The sequence below is a fragment of the Pristiophorus japonicus genome, chromosome 11, assembly GCF_044704955.1.
Source record: "Pristiophorus japonicus isolate sPriJap1 chromosome 11, sPriJap1.hap1, whole genome shotgun sequence".
Taxonomy (NCBI): Eukaryota; Metazoa; Chordata; class Chondrichthyes; family Pristiophoridae; genus Pristiophorus; species Pristiophorus japonicus.
The window spans coordinates 71,974,065-71,982,977 of NC_091987.1; positions in this window are offsets into that span (position 1 = coordinate 71,974,065).

Here is an 8,913-nt window from a genome sequence, read left to right on the forward strand (position 1 = left end):
GAGCAGCACCTTGAGCTGCGCGAGCTCGAGGGACTCCTCGCTGGGCTGCGGAGGGAGCGGAGTTCAACAAAAGACTCCGCTCCCTCCCCCACAATAGGTTAAGGTAGAGGTTGCACTATGCTTTTGCCATGAAGATAACCATAGCCAGCCTCAACATCAACGGCGGCAGAGGGGCACGCCGTAGATTTGACAATTTTTCGCTCCTGCGGGAGGGGAAATATGCGGTGTGCTTCCTGCAAGAAACCCACACCGTTCCGGGAGACGAAGCCACGTGGCTCCTGGAATGGCAAGGAGAGGTCCGCATGAGCCACCTCACCGCCATTTCTAGTGGGGTGGCCATCTTGCTGGGCCCGCATTTTCAGCCGGAGATCTTGGGGGTCGAGGAGCCCGTGCCAGGCCGCTTGCTGCACGTAACGGTTCGCCTGGGGGACGTGCCGCTCCATCTCGTGAACGTGTACGCCCCTCATCCCGGCCCGCAGCAAACGCGCTTCTTTGAAGAGGTGTCCGCTCTTCTTGGCTCCGTCGACGTCGGCGACTGCATTGTCCTCGGGGGGGATTTCAACTGCACCCTCGAGGCGAGGGACCGCTCCGGTGCCCCGCAGTGCATGACGGCGATGGAGAAGTTGAGGGACCTGGTCGGGTCCTTCGACTTGGTGGACGTCTGGCGAAATCTCCACCCCGACTCCAGCGCCTTTACTTGGGTGAGGCCTGGAGTTGGATGGTCTAGAGTCGACCGCCTTTACGTGTCTCGGGCGTACGTTTCCTGCGTCCCGGCGGCCTCCATGCGGCCGGTGCCGTGTTCGGACCACCACCTGGTGTGGGCGGAGCTCGCTTCGCTCCGCGCGAGGACGGGATCCGCGTACTGGCACTTTAACAACCGGCTGCTGGAGGACGTGCGGTTCCAGGACTCGTTCCGTCGATTCTGGTCCGACTGGAGAAGGAAGCAGGGGGGCTTCCCCTCCTTGAGGCTATGGTGGGACGTGGGCAAGGCTCACGTCCGCGTCTTCTGTCAAGAGTACGCGAGGGGGTCGACCAAGAGGCGGGCGGCCAGAGTCGGGCGCCTAGAAAAAGAGGTGCTCGACCTGGAAGCCCGTCTTGGTCAAGTCGTCCAGGGCCCGGCCCTGCGGACGGTGTACGAAGCGAAGAAGGCCGCGCTGAAGGACCTGCAGCTCGTCGGGTCCCGAGGCGCGTTCGTGAGGTCGCGGATCCGGTTCCTGCGGGATCTGGACCGCGGCTCCCCCTTCTTCTACTCGCTGGAAAAAAGGCAGAGTGTCCGTAAGCAGCTCTTGACGCTGCTGGCCGACGACGGCTCTCTCGTCTCGGATCCGGAGGGCGTCAACAACAGGGTCCGTGAATATTACGGGGCTCTGTTCTCTCCGGATCCGTCCAGCGAGGAAGCGCGTAGAGTTTTGTGGGAGGACCTGCCGAAGGTCGGCCCGGAGGGCGCCGAAAATCTGGAAGCTCCGCTAAGCCTGGCGGAGCTGACCGGTGCCCTCGCCCGGCTCTCGAGGGGAAAATCCCCGGGGCTGGACGGGCTGACCGTGGAGTTCCACAGGGCGTTCTGGGACGTCCTGGGGAGCGACTACGCGCGGGTCCTGGGGGAAAGTCTGGCGACCGGGGAGATGCCCCTCTCTTGGCGCAGGGCAGTCATCGTCCTGCTGCCTAAGAAGGGCGATCTCCGCCTCCTTAAGAACTGGCGCCCGGTCTCCCTCCTCAGCACGGACTACAAAATCTTCGCCAGGGCGATGTCTGCTCGCCTTGGTGCCGTGCTGGACCACATGATCCACCCCGACCAGTCATACACGGTCCCGGGCCGGACAATCCACGATAACATCCATCTGGTCCGGGACCTCATCCATTGTTCCCAGGAGGCTGGTCTGTCGGTCGCCTTCCTATCCCTCGACCAAGAGAAGGCGTTCGACAGGGTGGATCACGACTATCTGCTCGGAACTCTGCGCGCTTTCGGGTTCGGGACGCATTTCGTCGCCCGGATCCGACTTTTGTACGCCGCCGCGGAGTGTCTGATTAAGGTTAACGGGTCCTTGACGGCGCCCCTTCGCTTTAGGAGAGGGGTGCGCCAGGGATGCCCCATGTCCGGCCAGTTATACGCCGTTTGCGTGGAGCCTTTCCTGCGCCTCTTGCGGACGAGGTTGATGGGACTGGCTCTGCAAGGGCCGGGCGTGGAGGTCGTCCTCTCGGCTTACGCCGATGACGTGCTCCTCGCGATAGAGGATCCCGCTGACCTGCGGAGGATGCGTGAGTGCCAGGAGATTTACTCGGCCGCGTCCTCCGCCAGGATCAACTGGGAGAAATGTTCCGGACTCCTGGTGGGTCAGTGGCGGGTGGACTCCCTGCCGGAGGAGCTCAGGCCTTTTGCCTGGAGCACGACCCATCTCCTCTATCTGGGAGTCTACCTTAGCCCCGACGAGGGAGCCTGGCCGGCGAACTGGCAGGAGCTGGAGGCCAAGGTCGCCGCTCGCCTAGGGCGCTGGACAGGACTGCTCCGAGTGCTGTCCTACAGGGGTCGAGCGCTAGTCATAAACCAGCTGGTGGCCGCAATGCTGTGGTACCGGCTGGTCACTTTGACCCCTCCCCCTGCGTTTGTCGCCAAGATACAGAAGAAGCTGGTGGATTCTTCTGGAACAACAGGAAGCACTGGGTCTCTGCCGCGGTCTTGAGTCTCCCGCTTGAGGAGGGCGGTCAGTCGTTGGTGTGCGTCAGCGCCCAGCTCGCGACTTTCCGTCTTCAGACCCTGCAGAGATACCTTTACGTCGAGCCCCCTCCTAGGTGGTGCGCTCTGGCGAGGTATTTCTTCCGCCAGCAGCTCGACCTCAATTATGACACGCAGCTCCTGTTTGTGAACTTGGGGGGTGCCAGGACCGCCCTCCGGGAGCTGCCTGTCTTTTACAGGGAACTCATCAGGGTCTGGAACAAAGTCTCCACCAAGCGCAGCTCTCCGCCGGCTGGAGTGGCGGCCGTCCTGCAGGAGCCGCTGCTCGGGAATCCGTACCTCCACGGCCGAGGCTTCATGTGGCGGTCGGAAGAGAGGGCTGTGGCTGGTGAGGTGACATGGGTCAGGGACCTGCTCGATGGCGGAGGAGCGGGCTGGATGGCGCCAGACACGCTGGCGCGGCGCCTAAACTCTGCCAACGTCCGCCACGCGGCCGATGCCATCGAGTCGCTAAAAACAGCTCTGGGCCCTGACTCCGTTAGGTGCATCGAGGAGGCTCAAGCACGTGGGGAGATCCCGTCCGAACTGACCCCCGTCCGGACGGAATTCCTCATCGGCGCCAAACTCCGGAACCTCCCTCGGGGGCCGGCGCCTCACAACTTGAGCCGCCTCGGGGAAATCCCCTCCGTGCCTTTCAGTTCCGCGCGGAGGGGTTTCCTGTACGGGCTGCTCCTGCACACCCTCAACTTTGCCATCCTCGCCGGCCGTCCGGACACGCCATGGCGTACCATCTTGCCGTCCGGAGGAGGCGGGGGTCCCCGATGGAGGGCACTCTACGCAGGGGTCCTCCCACTATTCATCGGGGACTTGGCCTGGAGGGTGGTGCACGGAGCAGTGCCGTGCAACAAATTTTTAAGCCGGTTCAAGGACTCCCAGGCCGCCTGCAATTTCTGCGGTCTGGAGGAGTCCGTGTTCCATGTTTTTATGGAGTGCACAAGGTTGCAGCCCCTGTTCCATTATTTGAAGGGGCTGCTCCTGAAATTCTGGCTGCACTTCAGTCCCACTCTCCTGATCTTTGGGCACCCTGTGCGGAGGGGAGCGGGTAGGTCCGAGGGCCTCCTCGTAGGACTGCTCCTGGGCACGGCCAAGGGTGCCATCAGCCGGTGCAGGCAGCGGGCGGTCGAGGGGGTCGTTCAACCTGACTGCCTGCCTCTCTTCCGCTCTTGCATCCGGTCCAGGGTGTCCTTGGAGATGGAGCACGCAGTGTCCACCGGTACGCTCGCGGCCTTCCGCGAGAGGTGGGCACCGGAGGGACTGGAGTGCATCATCACGCCCGGCAACCAAATTTTAATTTGATTTTACGTTTTAAAGTTTAATTTGTTTTAATTGCCGGTGCTTTTAGTGTCCCCTTCCCTTTTATAGGGGGCACCGGAGAAATTGTGATTTTAGTGCCCAAAAAAAAAAAAAAAAAAAAAAAAAAAAAAAAAAAAAAAAAAAAAAAAGGAAAAAAGGGCCTTGTAAATGTCTGGTGTGTCACCCAGGTCGGGTGGCACAGTTTAATGTTTAATGTTTTGCAGGTAGACTCTAAAAGAGTTTCATGCACAAGGACCAATTGTGGAGCAGTGGAGGCGTGTCCTGCTCAGTTGGAGCTGTGAGCAGTGAGGAGAGCAGCTATCAACTTGAGATCCTGCCTGGAGAGCCCTGAGAACAGCCCAGGAAGAGAAGGAAGGAAGGGGCTTCACCTTCAACTTTCACCCAGAGGGAGAGGAGGAAAAAGCAGAAAACTTTTTTACATCTTTACCATTTCTGCAAAGAGTTGGAGAGAGGGGGAAAAAAACCAACAACAAACATCCAGTGTGGAAGGAGGGAGACTCTACCATTCTACAGGTGGGTGTATTGGTGCAGTCCCAAAAAGACTTTGTTGTATTGGTGGGGGGAGGAAAGAAGACCACTGAGGGCCGGAACATCGCGGGGGGTGTGTGTGTGTGTGTGGAAGTGTGTGTGGGGGCCTTGCTTACAACTAGGCCACCCCCACAATTGAACCCCCCCCCCCAATTGCCTAGCCTGGGATAGCTGGAGCTACCAGGCTCAAGAATTTCATCACCTAATTAAACATCGTTGGGAGTGTGTGCCTGGTTGGCTCTAGCTGCCCCAGGTGAAGACATCTTCTCCCCTCACCTGAAGACCATCTCAAAGACTGTGTTTGTGTTTTTGCCATCTGGGGAGTGCACCCACCCATAGCTGCGAGGGGAGACCTGCCCTCGCAGTTCCCCCCGCCCTTCCCACCCCCCCTCTCTCTTTCTCTGTTACTCTGTTTCTCCCCTCTCTCTCTGAGGCCCCTTCCTCCTAATTTAAAAAAAAAAACAATTGAGACAACTGAGCAGAGGGAGCAAGGCCCCTCCCCAATTGCCAACTAGGGGAGAGGTGTGCCTCATTAAGGGCTCCTCTGCTCAGTCAATATACAAGAGGCCAATAAAGACCATTAAGGCCTGTGACTTTGCGGTGGGTGTAGCCCTTAAAGGGACCCCGTGATGGCGACCCCATCCACGCCGGTGGCAGGGCCAGCAAGGACATATGCGCAGGGGGCAACCGCTTCCACGGCACCTCCTGCGCCACCCGCTGCCCTGCCACCATTCAGATTAATCACAAAAAAACACGGGGTCAAGAGCTACACTCACCCCACAATGACCATCGAGGAGTGCGTGGGGTAGTCGGCCCCTCGGCCATTGTCGCAGCCTCCAAGATGTCTGGGAAGGCCGTGTTCTTCCTGGGGTCGGAACGGGCGGTGTCCCTGGCCCTTGAAAAGGGGCTCACGGTGGGCGGGACGTTCCTGCCGGTGGACCCTCTCGAGGCCACCGCGCAGAGGGTCATCGTGTCAAACGTCCCGCCCTTTGTTTCCGCTGAGCTCCTCCTCCCTCACCTACACCAACTGGGGGAGGTAAGGTCGGGGATCAACCCCATACCGCTCGGCCTCAGGGAGAACAGCCTGCGCCACGTGTTCTCCTTCCGCCGCCAGCTCTTTGTCCGGCTGGCGCGGGAGGAGACGACGGAGGGAAATTTCAATGTGGTGCACGAGGGGACTGCCTACCGCGTCTTCTGGACGTCGGACGGCGTGCGCTGCCATGCCTGCAGAGAGGTGGGGCACATTCGCAAGAACTGCCCCGCCTCCAAGGCCGCCAAACCACCGAAGGCGGCCAAGGCTGGCGCCGCCGCCACCCCTCCCCCTAGTTGCGTCCGCGTGCCGGGAGCCATAGGTGCGCGGGCATCGTCGGAGGCCTTTGTTTTCGGGGCCTCCGGCGGGGGGGAGGGAGAGCGTCCGAACGGAAGGAAGGCGCGGGACAAGGCAAAACATCCAGAGGCGGGTCCCCTCAGTGCGCCAGAAAGATTGACCACCGCGCTCGGCCCAACCCAGGCACCGGCGAGCGCGGGGTGCCCTGAGCCAGTGCCCGAGCCCTTGAACAACACCGCAGAGGGGCCCGGGCGCGGGCAAGAAAAGAAAAAGGGGGGGGCGGAGCGGGAGGCCTCGGCAGACATGGAGGTCTCCCTGCCTCAGCGCACCTCCAGCAACAAAAGGAGGCGCCGCTCCGTTGAGGCGGAGGGGGAACAACATCCCTCCGCGGAGGAGTTGGTGCCCGCCGCGTGTCCCGCGTCCCCCAACAGCGCCCCCAAGCAGCGCCGTAGGCGGGAGGAGTCTGTCCCCGGGGAGCGTGAGACAGTCGAGGCTGCCCAGCCTCTGCCTCCCGGGGATGGCGTGGAAGATCTGCCTGTTGTGGGGGGCGTGGGGACCGCGGAGGAATGCATTGCCGCCGGGCCGGGCGTCCCGGGGACTGAGGCGGGCGGGGCCGAAAAGGCCGAACCTGAGCCCGCCCAGCCAATACCCAACTTCCCCCGGGAGTCGCTCGACCCGGCAGAAACCGAAAAAATGTTTATAATGACACTGTAGATGCTGGGCCGGGGGGTGACAGCGGTGAGGGGGAGGAACACCCACCCTCGCCTCTTGCTGTGGAGCTGGAGCGCTTGGAGAGCCTGGGGATTTCCTATGGCCGGGTCTCTCCTTGTTCCCCGGTTCCTGGGGCGGAGGGGGAACCCCTTCCGCTGTCATTTCCCGACCCAGCACCATTTTTAAAAGAGCCCAGTGGGGACTCCTCTGCCGACGATCCTGGGGGTGGGATCGGGGCAGAGCCAGGGCCGGTTGGAGCGGCCGGGTCATTTGCCGTACCTTGTGCGGTCGATGGGCCGGCTGCTGGCGGCCACCTCCCGGAGGAGGACGGGGACTCGGTGGGGGACGCGGGTGAAGACCTAGAGACCACCGCCAGCGAGGCGGTGGATCTGCTCGCGGCCGCCGCCGAGACCATCCTCATTCCTGCAAAGGAACTCCGGGACTTTTTGGCCCAGAGCCGGGGTCGCTGCAACCAAGCCCGACTGGCCCTGGAAAAATGGTCCGAGCCAGAGCTGATCAAGGGGTCCGTCCGCGCCGCCGTCAAAACCTTGGCCGCGGGCGGGCCTTTGACAAAGGCGCAACACCTTGAGCTGCGCGAGCTCGAGGGACTCCTCGCTGGGCTGCGGAGGGAGCGGAGTTCAACAAAAGACTCTGCTCCCTCCCCCACAATAGGTTAAGGTAGAGGTTGCACTATGCTTTTGCCATGAAGATAACCATAGCCAGCCTCAACATCAACGGCGGCAGAGGGGCACGCCGTAGATTTGACAATTTTTCGCTCCTGCGGGAGGGGAAATATGCGGTGTGCTTCCTGCAAGAAACCCACACCGTTCCGGGAGACGAAGCCACGTGGCTCCTGGAATGGCAAGGAGAGGTCCGCATGAGCCACCTCACCGCCATTTCTAGTGGGGTGGCCATCTTGCTGGGCCCGCATTTTCAGCCGGAGATCTTGGGGGTCGAGGAGCCCGTGCCAGGCCGCTTGCTGCACGCCTGGGGGACGTGCCGCTCTATCTCGTGAACGTGTACGCCCCTCAGCCCGGCCCGCAGCAAACGCGCTTCTTTGAAGAGGTGTCCGCTCTTCTTGGCTCCGTCAACGTCGGCGACTGCATTGTCCTCGGGGGGGATTTTAACTGCACCCTCGAGGTGAGGGACCGCTCCGGTGCCCCGCAGTGCATGACGGCGATGGAGAAGTTGAGGGACCTGGTCGGGTCCTTCGACTTGGTGGACGTCTGGCGAAATCTCCACCCCGACTCCAGCGCCTTTACTTGGGTGAGGTCTGGAGTTGGATGGTCTAGAGTCGACCGCCTTTACGTGTCTCGGGCGTACGTTTCCTGCGTCCCGGCGGCCTCCATGCGGCCGGTGCCGTGTACGGACCACCACCTGGTGTGGGCGGAGCTCGCTTCGCTCCGCGCGAGGACGGGGTCCGCGTACTGGCACTTTAACAACCGGCTGCTGGAGGACGTGCGGTTCCAGGACTCGTTCCGTCGATTCTGGTCCGACTGGAGAAGGAAGCAGGGGGGCTTCCCCTCCTTGAGGCTATAGTGGGACGTGGGCAAGGCTCACGTCCGCGTCTTCTGTCAAGAGTACGCGAGGGGTCGACCAAGAGGCGGGCGGCCAGTGTCGGGCGCCTAGAAAAAGAGGTGCTCGACCTGGAAGCCCGTCTCGGTCAAGTCGGCCAGGACCCGGCCCTGCGGACGGTGTACAAAGCGAAGAAGGCCGCGCTGAAGGACCTGCAGCTCGTCGGGTCCCGAGGCGCGTTCGTGAGGTCGCGGATCCAGTTCCTGCGGGATCTGGACCGCGGCTCCCCCTTCTTCTACTCGCTGGAAAAAAGGCAGAGTGTCGGTAAGCAGCTCTTGACGCTGCTGGCCGACGACGGCTCTCTCGTCTCGGATCCGGAGGGCGTCAACAACAGGGCCCGTGAATATTACGGGGCTCTGTTCTCTCCGGATCCATCCAGCGAGGAAGCGCGTAGAGTTTTGTGGGAGGACCTGCCGAAGGTCAGCCCGGAGGGCGCCGAAAATCTGGAAGCTCCGCTAAGCCTGGCGGAGCTGACCGGTGCCCTCGCCCGGCTCTCGAGGGGAAAATCCCCGGGGCTGGACGGGCTGACCGTGGAGTTCCACAGGGCGTTCTGGGACGTCCTGGGGAGCGACTACGCGCGGGTCCTGGGGGAAAGTCTGGCGACCGGGGAGATGCCCCTCTCTTGGCGCAGGGCAGTCATCGTCCTGCTGCCTAAGAAGGGCGATCTCCGCCTCCTTAAGAACTGGCGCCCGGTCTCCCTCCTCAGCACGGACTACAAAATCTTCGC